The sequence below is a fragment of the Mus caroli genome, chromosome 15, assembly GCF_900094665.2.
Source record: "Mus caroli chromosome 15, CAROLI_EIJ_v1.1, whole genome shotgun sequence".
Lineage (NCBI taxonomy): Eukaryota > Metazoa > Chordata > Mammalia > Rodentia > Muridae > Mus > Mus caroli.
The window spans coordinates 53,581,050-53,593,869 of record NC_034584.1 but is presented as its reverse complement, the minus strand read 5'-3'; the positions used below and the strand labels follow the sequence as shown (position 1 = coordinate 53,593,869).

General features: G+C 45.9%; 1 protein-coding gene across 3 annotated transcripts in view; it reads right to left on the bottom strand.

The window, feature by feature from the left end:
• Nsmce2 (NSE2 (MMS21) homolog, SMC5-SMC6 complex SUMO ligase) overlaps positions 1–12,820 on the bottom strand; it is a 223,870-nt gene that overhangs the window by 22,350 nt on the left and 188,700 nt on the right. The gene's annotated exons all lie outside the window — the stretch shown is intronic.

Here is a 12,820-nt window from a genome sequence, read left to right as displayed (position 1 = left end):
ATCATCCTGAGTGAGGTAACCCAATCACAAAAGAACTCACATGATATGTACTCACTGATAAGTGGCTATTAGCCCAGAAACTTAGAATACCCAAGATACAATTTGCAAAACACATGAAACTCAAGAAGAAGGAAGACCAAAGGGTAGATACTTCGTTCCTTCTTAGAAGTGGGAACAAAATACCCATGGACGGAGTTACAGAGACAAAGTTTGGAGCTGAGACTGAAGGAAGGACCATCCAGAGACTGCCCCACCCAGGGATCCATCCCATAAAAAAACCCCACCAAACCCAGATACTATTGCATATGCCAACAAGATTTTGCTGACAGGACCCTGATTTAGTTGTCTCCTGTGAGGCTATGCCAATGCCTGGCAAATACAGAAGTGGATGCTTACAGTCATCTATTGGATGGAACACAGGATCCCCAATGAAGGAGCTCTTAGAGAAAGTACCGAAGGAGCTGAAGGGGTCTGCAACCCTATAGGAGAAACAACAATATGAACTAACCAGTACCCCCAGAGCTCATGTCTCTAGCTGCATATATAGCAGAGGATGGCCTAGTCGGCATCAATAGGAGGAGAGGCCCTTGGTCTTGCTAAGATTCTATGCCCCAGTATAGGGAATGCCAGGGCCAGGAAGCTGGAGTGGGTGGGTTGAGGAGCAGGGCATGGGGAGGGTATAGGGGATTTTTGGAGAGGAAACTAGGAAAGGGGATAGCATTTGAAATGTAAATGAAAAAATATCTAATAAAAAAAAAGTGATAAGTGCTCTCAGTCACTGAACTGTCTCTTCAGCCCCATTTATTTCGTTTCCCTTTTATACCTTTTAAAAAAATTTTTTATTAGATATTTTCTTCATTTACATTTCAAATGCTATCCCAAAAGCCCCCTATACCCTCCCCTGCCCTGCTCCCCTACCCACTCACTCCCACTTCTTGGCCCTGGCATTCCCCTGTACTGGGGCATATAAAGTTTGCGATACCAAGGGGCCTCTCTTCCCAGTGATGGCCGACTAGGCCATCAACATATGCAGCTAGAGACACAAGCTCTGGGGGTACTGGTTAGTTCATATTGTTGTTCCACCTATAGGGTTGCAGACCCCTTCAGCTCCTTGGGTACTTTCTTGAGCTCCTCCATTCGGGGCCCTGTGTTCCATCCTATAGATGAATGTGAGCATCCACTTCTGTATTTGCCAGGCACTGGCAAAGCCTCACACGACACAGCTATATCTGGGTCCTTTCAGCAAACCTGGGGGTCCATCCCATAATCAGCCACCAAACGCAGACACTATTGCATATGCCAGCAAGATTTTTATACCTTTTTGCTTTAGCAAAGAGTGTTAAGACTGAATTTTGAAGCCAGGCAGTGGTAGCGCAGCACTTGGAGGCAGAGGCAGGTGGATTTCTGAGTTCAAGGCCAGCCTGGTCTACAGAGTGAGTTCCAGGACAGCCAGGGATATACAGAGAAACCTTGTCTTGAAACAAAACAAAACAAAACAAAACAAGGCTGATTTTTGAGTCATGTGTGGTGGCTAACACCTATAATCCCAGCACTTTGATAGCTGAAACAGGAGGATTGCTACAGGTCTGAGGCCAGCCTGGGCTACATATGAGACACTATTTCAACAAACATGCTTGTAATCCCAGCACTCAATAGGCTGAGGCAGGAAGAGCAAGATGTGAACAGTTGTTGCTTTTGCAAACAAGCCAGGTTGGACCCAGAACCTATGGTGGTTCAGAACTCCAGTTCTAGGAGGAGCCAGTGCCCCTTTATGACCTCCAACAGGACCAGGCATACACATTGTATACATACACTTAAAACACACATCTTTTTAAAAAAAAAAAAAAAAAGAGTTTGAGGTTAGCCTGGGCTACACAGTAAAGTTGTCTCAAAACAACCCCTCATAAAATATAAACAAAATAAGCAAACCAAAAACAACCAACCAAACCCCCAACTTCTTTATTGTATAGCAATGTACTTACATTTCTTTCTTTTTAAAGCCAGGAGATGAACTCCCAAAGCATATTTATTATGGAAGAAAGGCTTTATTTTTATATTTTTAGCCAAGTTCTGCCTGCCTCTGCCGTTGAGTGTGCTGGCATTGGTTAGCCTAGGAAGAAAGTTTAAAATGTCAAAGCTTGAGGGTACAAATCCATTGAGGCTTAACAACACTGTCACTGTAATGTCAGCAAAGCTACCCACAGATGGGTTGGCTTCTGATGACCAAGTGGCCAGGTCATCAGGGCAGGACCTCCTAAGCTAACGTAACACCCAGACTATGCCTTTAGTTTGCATGGCTCTGTCTGAAGTTAGTCTAACAATAAACATCCTTCCTAAAGAGAAACTTCAGCTGACAGAATGGATGAGATAAAATCAAAGTCAGAGAGAGAAAGGAGAGGGAGGAAGGAGGAAGATGGAAGAAGCACATGAGGGTGATCGGCTGAAGAACTCCTGAAAGCACCCACTGATGAAGCTTCCTAAACTTAGCCCCTGTCCCAAGACTTTCCTCTGCCCCACCCCCACTTCCCAGCCTTTCACATGCACAGGAAGACACAGGACTTCATCATAAGGATCAGCTAAGGACATGGCTCTGGTGAATGTATACAATAGATGTGAGTCATTTGTTCATTTTGTAAACATGAAGAAGTCACACTAAAACTTCATTACTTTCACGGGGCTTCCCAATATGCTTAGCACGGAACATTCAATCTTTTTCTGAACTCATTTCGAGAAACGTCAGGGAGAGCAAACCTGACCACTGAAAGCCTACATATTCCAGACAGGTGATGATAGTGGGGCAAGCACGGGAACATAGCAGCAGCATCAACAGAGGCTGTAATGTCTACAGGCCTTGCCTATGCTGCACAGAAGGAAGCAAGAGGGGTCCAGAGAGCAGAGGGCTCTGCCTTCTCTGGAGAACGCACTCAGGAGTCCTCTGGAGACCATCTTCTACTGGAGGCAGGTAAACACATCCTTCAGTCTTTACGACACTGTTTTACCACTAACCCTGTAAGCTTCTCGAGGGCAGGGCCAGCTTTTACTCATCTTTAAATTCCCTGGGATGGTACCCAGACAGGAGCTCTGTGGCAGGATGTGGACTGCACCCTTACATGGTCCTTGGTGGCTTCCAGATGCTCTGCTCATTCTTATAGGTCTTGTGCAGAAAAGAGAGTCACATTTCCTGTAGGCATACACTTGGGGCGTGGGGGTTGGGAGTGAGGGTGCTGAGTCCAGGCCCCAGAACCACTGGCTACCTCTGCCATCAACTTTGAATGGGTGTTTCCTGTGCGTGCTTTCTTCTCCATCTCATTAGGCGAATCTAAAGACGAAGTAAAACACCTTATCCTCTAACAAGGAGGAGTGTGGGACCCAGTAAATGGATGAAGTAGCAGCAAAGCCAGAAAAACAAAACAAAACAAAGCAAAAGCACGAGGACTCTGGGGACGGGTTCTCAAAAAAGAGGCTGACTGGCTGGTGTGTCTTTCTGTCTTCAAACCTGTCGGTGTCTAACTCTTAAATCTGGGTGCCTGTGGTCCTACAACACAGAAGATAGTATTGCTGTTGAGTGGACAACCTGCTGGTAAGTTGGGTATGAGAAAATGGAAGGAAGGAAAGAGAAAGTGAGAAGAGAAAGCTCCCAAGAATTTGCTTCAGAAACTCCATGAAGATTCCAGGTAACTGCCACCATGAGGATGTAATGGTGCCGAGCACAGGCGAATAATTCCTAATGGAGTGTTGGGCGAGATCTGGATCATTCTGATGCAGCAATGAGTAGACATCCCCCACATGGTAGAGGGACAAGGCTATACCATAGCTCTCCAGTTCCCCAGAGTGCAATTCTCTTCATCAGCTATAACACGTGGTGTTCATGACAAAAACAAGTAAATCTGGAGGGGCAACTGGAGGTGATGAGGCAAGCTTCCCTTGCTTCCCCTGAGCCCTGAGCTAGAAGCCCTGTGGGGGACAGGCAGGCAGGGGCTTCAGAAGCCAAGAGAAGAAGCGCACTAAAAATAAATGAAGGGTGAACATCAAGGAGGCAGAGAAATTGCACAGGGATGTAATCAGCACACTAATTACAGGGTCATAATTAGGAGCGCTGAAATGAAATTAAGAAGAGGGAAATTTTAATTGTCAGGAAGAACTCTTAGGGAGAGAGGGCTTCTCACACAGCACAGACTGAAGGCCATTCATCTTAACAACGTTGGCCCAAACAAGCTGGCAAGTATTTAAGGCGAATTTATTTCTGTTATCCAAAGTAGGCTAGGTTACTTGATGACACACAGAGGCCTCTTGTATCTAATTTTATCATCTTGCTCTAATTCTAAATTAAATAGTAAAAGAAAAAAAAAAAAAGAACTAATGATGAAGAAGCCCATGACTGTCTCATTCCAAAAGTCTGATTCAGCTGCTAAGGAGATCAAAGCAGAAAGAATGGAACAGTCAAACACGGTCTCATGGATGGCAGAGTTGCAGATGAAGAATCCCAAAATACAGTTTTATTTTCGAGAATTAATACAGAGATGGAATTCAACCCAGTCAACCATGCTGGGAGGCGTTGCAGAGTTATCAGTTTTCTCTGTCTTTCTTTTTTTCTTTCTTCAGACAGGGTCTTGTCAAGGCTGGTTGTGAATTTACCACATATTTGGGGCTGACCTTGAACTCCTGCCTCAGTCTCCCCACTACTGAAATGATGGGCATGTGGCATCGTGCCTGGCTCAGCATTTAGTCTAATTTTATCATGGCATCTTGGAGTAGTCTCCCTGTGAACCGATAACCAAGACTAAACCAGAAAGATGGTCAAGTAAAACTTAAAGAAAACTGATTTTTCTCTTCCTCATTTAGGAACCCATGATATGATTCATGCAATTTTCATGTGGCAACTGTGTAGGCGCAGAAGGCAGGGCTGAGGCCAGGCAGGGAAGGCATCCCGTGGCACAGCACAGGCACATTATGGGGAGCACACAGAAAGTGGGGAGCTCCAAGATGGGGAGCTCTCAGGGAGGTCTCAGATAGTGATGACAGAAGGGACAGTAATGCATGCTGGGAGTTACCCAAGGGAAAAGGAGCTGAGCTGAGTGAGTGCAGGGAAACCTGTGGGGCAGGCGCTGCCACCCTAACATTTTTCACGATGGGTGCAAGGACAGTCACTCCCATGATGTGTAACAAAGCCTGGTGTTCATTACATCAGCAACCAAAGCATCCGAGAGATTTTTCTCACCACTGATTCTTCAAATGCCCCTAGAATGTCAGCACACAGAAACATGCTGGTTTCCTTCCTCACATCCCTGCTGAGGTAAGTTCCTGACACTCTTGAGAGGCCCTGGGACAGACGGTGCCGTGACAACGTGTGGCATGTGTCCTGTGAACTCTAGCAAGACTCCTGGGAGGAAAGGCCACAAAGCATCGTAGGGGCTCAAGGGAAAGCATTGGGAGACATTTGAGGCTAGGGGAGACAAGTCATGGCATGGATAGGACAGCAGGCAAACCAGAAGGAAACCGGACATTGCTGGAGCCTCCACAGCAGCTGGGTACCATTCTGACAAGATTTCCCCAGGGTCAGTCCAATCTTGAGATGAGGTACTCTGTGTTCTCCCAGCCTGTCTGCTCATCCTTGACCTTCATGTCAGTTGTGAATCTCAGTCTAGAGCTGTAGATTCCACCTTTTTGTGGGAATCTTTGTAAAACCCTTTTTCTGAATTCAGATCCCAAGGCGTCTGAAGCCACATGATGCCCTATCACAAACATTTCCGTGGCCCTCACTTCTCATCACATACTACTTATTACTGCTGGAGTAAAATTCATTTAAAACCCCATTACTGACAACAGGCACTGTATTTAGAAAGGATAGACAGTCTGAAGGCAGGCGCAGGAAGTCTGCAGCACTCAGGATATTATAACGCAGGCTTTGATCTCATACCGTGTTAACTATATAACAATGTAATTGCTAACTTGCCCTTTCTTTTCCATATCACCTTCATGGCTCAGGTAAAATGCTCACTGCCATTGCTAATGAAGTCAGAAGTGGATCATCGCTGGGCTTTGGCTATACTTGGGAGTTTCAGTGCAATAGAGATTTACATGCTGTAGTCAGAACAAGCAAGGCTTTCATTCTAAGTGAAAAGGGACCCTGGCTTTTCAAAAGCTAAGTGAGGCGAAAATTCAAGCTGAGGGGGCTTTGGGATCTCCTGCAGTAGGAAACTTGGCTTCTGCTGATCCTAGCGTATAGAAACTATTCTCCAGAGCCTTTACCTTACAAGCAGGTTTTGCTTCCCTGTCTGTCCAACAGCAACAACAGATAGCCTTTGGGTTAGACAGCAAGCTAGAGGCACAAGTACAAGGACCTGAAAGCCCTGACCTCAATGACTTTGTGACCTGGGAAGGTATGTCCCCTGCGCTCTGCTCTTCACTCTTTCTTTTCCAATGTGAAAAGTAAATCATGAGACCGGCAGGAGGGCGGACTGCAGACTCTCCAAACCCACTCCAGTCTTAAATCCTTTATACTCACCATCAGACCATCTTAAAAAAAAAAAAAAAGCAGACAAAAGTTTTTGTGGGTATTTGGCTAAGTCAACTTAAACAACTCCTTACACTGAGCCCATGGGAAGCCTGGGACTTCAAGAGTCAACCTGCTGGTAAGCTAATCTTGCACAACATCCTAATTTATGTTACAGAAATAAATGGCCATTAGTAACCTGGCAAATAAAATTTGGATCTCAAGTGATGAAAACATGTTTCACTGTGACCAATATTAAGTAGGTTGAGCAACAGAAATAGTTACCCAAGTACAGCATGTAGGTGCAATGTGCTTATTCCTACCATTCTGGAAACTGTGTTACAAGAGCCAGTGGACAACAGAAAGGAATTATGTGTAGACATGTCCCCTACAGGAGGCGGAGCAGGGCTGTAAGTCCGCAGGAAGAGCACAACTTAATCCAGGGGCTAGGATCTATGTTCCCAGCGAGGTGAAGCCCTTTAGCCTACTCCTAGAGCCAAACCTCTACCCATTTGACTCTTCTCACCTCACGAGTACAAAGATCTCACACAGGCAACCTAGTTTTGTCAAAGGTAATTGTTTTCTACCAATTACATGATTAGTGATTCACACTAAGTCACAGTTTATCCACAGTGGGTAGCCCATGTCACTGGAAAGGGGAAACAGATAGGATATGGGGTTGCCACATGGGACATTTCCAGACACAATGGCTACAAAGTACTAGTTTGGGGAGAGGAGACTCTCCATCATTCCCAGGTGACTAATATTCACTCTTCCACACACTGGGCAGCAGAATGCCACACACGGCAAAGGGACGTGAGCCCAATCCTTGTGGCCAGCTTTGGCCATGCCAACTCTGCAGCATTAAGACCTCAGGCTTCCACTGGTTCTCAGACGCTGACCCTGGTCTGTTCACAACTTCTGGCTCTGTCCCTGTCAAGTCTTCCTTACTGTTCTCCAGTCTAGCCGAGGCAGTAGGGGCATAGAAGCCATGGTTCAGAGTCAGGCCTCGGAAAATCCTACCTATTCCCTGCCCATCTCTGCACTCAGTGCCCCTTTTCTTCATGTGTAAGTGGGATGCTTAATTGGCAGGTCTACTGAAAAGATTTAAACTAATTTATAACTTAATGAATAACTGACCAATATAGTCAGCACAGCTAAGTCCTTCTTCTCCCCCTTTCCTTGGATTCTAGGATACTAGATGTGTTTACTGTACTTCCTGCCTAAAAGCCTCCTTTCTCATCTTTAAAAAAAACATTAATGATCCATTCTTACAGGACCCTGGGCCCTGCCAGGCTTAATTCCCCTGCTCTCCTTCCAGTGCAAGGCTGGCATGATAACACACAGCTTCCCGGAGTTTTCGATCTTTCCATTCCTAGCTGTATCCTCTCACATCCGTGATCTACCATCTTATTCCAGTGCCCGATGCACACGGGCCTGTGGCAAATTTTGTGAGACCCTAGGTCACAGGATGCTGTGCTATCATCTAGTGAGAGAACACATCAACATATTAATCTGCTTTTACCTTTCATCTTTTGTTGGGCTTTGCAACGTTAAACACTCCAATTCACCAGTAAAGCTTATTATATGCCATCTTTCTTCTTGAGGAGCCTTCCTTTTTTCTAACTCGATGGGTCATATCACCAGGTCAATCACTGCCAAGTAAGTAACTTCTGGTCAATTTGTTCTTCCATAAGCATCGGTGAGACAATGGCAAAAACTTGCATTATTTTCTTGCTCTTTCTAATCAGTATGACCCACCCACAGCTACCATTTTATCCCCTTTTGTTTGCAGGCCTAGATAGAAGCTTTCAGTGATCTCCTATGGCTCTCCCTAACATCCCCCTCAATACCCTGAGAGAGGCCTCAAGGAAGGAACCAGCAAGTGTGAACTCTGTCTCCCGAACGCCCTGTGCTTTTGAGAAAGCCACCCAAGTCTGAGTGGGCATTCACTGGCACAGGACACTGGCTTAGAGGAGACCACCTGTCTGAAAAGCTGTTCTGAGGAAAAAGACATTTTATGCAACATGCTAGACATGGCATGAAATGGCTGTTCAGGAATGGTGGCAGTGACTTTAACCCTCCTGAACCACTTTCGACCACCTAGTCATGTCAGTAAGACCCATGAGAATGCTGTCATTGGCAACTGTTTGGTGACTTCTGGCCTCTTCAGATTCCCACTCTGATTCCTCCCTCCCCCAGCACCCCCCCCCCCGGTCTAAGTCAGTTATACACACTGCTTTACAACAGGTTAATGCAATTTTTTTCTTCTTTTGTACACCACTCTTTTCAAACATATGCCCATGGTCACTGTGCTTTGGACTGGCTTCTCAGACCTCATTTCCAGATGTCCTTGAAATGACAACTCTTAATGAAAGTCTTCCTGATTGAATAGAGGAAACTCCCTTGAGGAAACCAATTCTGTTCTGCTGTGTCCTGCCATCTGCTCCCGAATTCCCATGTGACCTGAGTGAGGTACTTCCCTTCTCTATATTAACTGGGCAGGCAGGATACATTCAAGCTTTTCCTAGCTGAGAGACTAGATTGTTGGTGCTAAAATATGTGGCTTCCATGCCTTCTCCTGCCCTGAGAGAAACTCATGAGCCTTTGGCTTTCCTTGATGTCCTTAAGGGCTGAGCCCATTATTTCAGTAAGTCCCTAGCACAGCACAACACACTGCTGCCCAGGACTAATGTGTGCATTTAGACAACAATGATCAAAGCACCTCCAGCAAGGCACCGACAGCTGCCACTAGATGACTCAGACCTCTCTGAAAAATGGCTTAATTTAGCAGCCTTTCAGTTGTCTGCAGAACAGACTGTCAGTAAAGGACACAGTGAACAGAACAGAACATCTTTTAACTAGCTTAACCCCACAGTGGCCCTTTAAGGTCAGGCAGCTCTCTATAGCACAGAGTAGCATTTGCCTCTGCTCTTCAGCCAGTAGAGAACCAGGGGACTGGGATAACCTTGGGAAGACCCTGTACTGGCCGAGTGTCATCTGAACCTAAGGCTGGCCTTGGTCACTGACTAGCCCTGGGAGTAACTCAGGGAATTGCTTTCTCTTCTTGGGCCTGGAAAACAGCTGTGGCAGTGCTCCCTAAACCTGGCAAACTAAACTAGAAAGCCATCTCGGTCCCCTACTCCTAGGGCTTTGACTCTGTTGGCCTGGCATGGGCACAGGATGATGTGTTTCCTGTATGGTTCCCTCTCAGGAGCAAGTGCTGCTGGCAGCAATGTGGAGGATACTGGATTCTCCATTTGGTGTTCCCCTCAGACAATCCTGTCTCTTCCAAGGTCCCAAACCAATTAGATCACATGATCTTCCGCCCTTCCTCTTCCCTTCTCTCTTTAGAACCAAACTGGACTGTTTCCAAGTACATTGCATGGTAGCTCACCACATTCATGAGAACTGAAAAGAAATTTTGAAATCAAGGACTGATTCGTAAGACTCAATACTCAAGGGTTCACTGAAGAGGCAATCTCATTTTGACAGAAACCCAAGCTCAAGTGCAGCAAGCAGCTCCTTCCTGAACACCCATTACTTACCAATCAGGAACACAGAAAGCACAGAGCAGGCAGCAGGCCTGCTCTCCAGCACATGGGAATTCTTCTAAAATGAGCACTGTGGCTGCATGTGGCAGAGTGAGGGGGCAAGAGGACTGCTGTGGGTTTGAGGCCAGGGTGGGCTACACAGAAAGTACCAGGTCAGCCAAGATTACATAGCAAGACCCGATCTGAGACAAAAACAGGACCGGTGAGATATTCAGCAGATAAAGATACCCGCACCAAGCTTGGTGAACTATGTTTGAACCAAAGGACTCCAAGTTGGGAGGAGACAATGGAATCCTACATGCTGTCTTCTAAACTCCTGTATGCAGCATAGCATGCACAAGCCTCCCACAATAAAGAATAAATGCAAAGCCAGCCAACTAACCAACAACAAACACTACCTGTTCATCTGGATTCTCTTATCAAGAGCTTAACTATTCAGTGAAAGTCTAATCAGACTAAGAACCTGTTCTGTAATGCGAGCTATGATGCACTGAAAGCCAGCACTCCGCAAATTATCTAACTTATTGGAGACAACGCTGATGCTAGTGCTTTCTCTCATGTTTTCTTGAAAACTGGAAACCTCAGAGCCAGCCAAAGCTCAGCATATTTAATTCTACAAACCATACAATCCTATTACTGTGACCTTAATAGCCGACGGACTTATGGTAGATATTTCTAGGATATCTGTGAATATGAAGGCTTATATCAGATCTGCCAATTCTCTAAGCATATATAGAGTGGAGACAGAAACATGCCCTTTCCAGACATATCAAGTTGCTTTACTTAGGAGAGTGCAGACACACTGGACAAGACACTAAACTGCAGACTCTAGATAACTTCCTCCTCTGTGTGACCTTGCAGTTAGTTTTATATCTATTGTTGGGAAAATTAAGCAGATTAAGTCCACAGAGCAGCTTGGTCTTCTCAATAAAGTCTGCAACTCTGATTTGTCCCAGAGCTGCAGCTGACTGGAGCTTAGAAGCAGCCGAGTGCGGACTTCCTGTGTGCTGCTCTAACCTTGGCTCTTCCACCCTATACACTGCAATCACGCGGCTAGTGATTGGAACTGGAGATGAAACAAGCTTGTCTCAAGTTCTTTGCAAAAAGATTTGGGTTGGAAAACAATGAAATGACTTCTAGTATCACACTGATGTTGGAGGTACTGCCCCAAGGTGTGTTGGGCAGTTCCAATTGACAGGAAAATACACATCAAGATGACTAGTTGTTAAAAATCTAGAGCATAGTTTTAAAATCACAAGCCGGGCATGGTGGCACACGCCTTTAGCCCCAGGCAGAGGCAGGCGGATTTCTGAGTTCGAGGCCAGCCTGGTCTACAGAGTGAGTTCCAGGACAGCCAAGACTATACAGAGAAACCCTGTCTTGGAGGTGGGGTGGGGGTGGGAACAGTAAAATCACAGTGGGGAAGAATGCCTATTTTCTTTCTCACGATGCTTTTCCTGCCCTGTGTGGCTGCTCTGTCTATGGCACAGTACTTGACATTTACAGTGGTTTACAATCTTTGTATTATCTACTCTTTCCCATATGCCACGAGTGAGGTCCTGGGGACAGATAATCACTTGGCAGGTAGGGAAATGGCCACAGGAGTCTACCAAACTGCTCAATGCTAGGACATCGGTTTTCTTCCCGAATGCATGACTGTACTTCCACAGTGCATGGCACAAACACAGGAGCCTAGTGTGTAAAGGGAACAGGTGGACTTTTTTGCTTTTTAGTGGACTTGGTATTATATTCAAACTGGAAAAGCTGTGGTCACCTAGTCCTAGCCCTGGTCTACAGCTGAGTCAATGGAGACGCAAGATCTCTAGTCTACCTGTCCCTACTTGGGGACCCCGTTCCACATGGTTTCCCCCTCCTTGATGCCATGTTCTAAATTCTCCTTTATTTAGCACCCGATGAACATTCAAAGCTTAAGGAATGCTTCCCATTGGATGTCTAGGATATGCTGATCTTTCCGGGGTGGGCTTATGGTCTAAGGTTCTGATGCTATGACATAGAGCTACAGGTCTCCAAGGCTAGCTTCCTTCCTGAGGAGGGCAGTGGATTGAATCTTCACTTCTTCATGGTGCATCCCAAAGTGAGTACTGTTTTCACCTAGCCAGAGCTGTCTTACTTTCTCTTCCCCTTAAAGTCACCCCTTCCCACTCACTGCTAGGTCATCACATCCTCTCCTTTGGCTCAACTGTTGTTGGTTCAAACTCCCACCTCAGTGGTTTGATGGTTAGGAGCCCTAGATACATGGTAATCCACCTGGCTTTGGTTTAAACTCCCCACCTCAGTGTCTGATGGTTATGGGGTTCTAGGTGACTGGTGGCTTTTCAGGAGGGTTCTTTGGCGAGAGTAACAATTACTCTAGGACTTACTCTTCCCAGTACCGTGCAAGTGAGGGCTTGATGATCAATAACCACTCTAGGTGAGGAAACAGCCCACACCAGTCTACTGAGCTGCTCAATGCTATGACACTCCCACACCCACCTACTTTTGTTATGTATTGCCTCGGCAGGCATGGAACTCAGGTGTAGACCAAAACAGGCTCTTGCTTCTGCCTTGAAAGTGATGGGACTACAGATGTGTGCCATCATGTCCAGCATCCATCCAGAGCTGAATTAATGCTGTATACATACCTCAGTTGATAAGGTGTTACATAATTCTCTGAGGTAGGCTACCACATTATTCCCATTATAGATAAGGGGACTGGGGCACAGAGAGGTGAATTTGCCTGATGCCACACAGCTAATCAATTTCACCCATATTT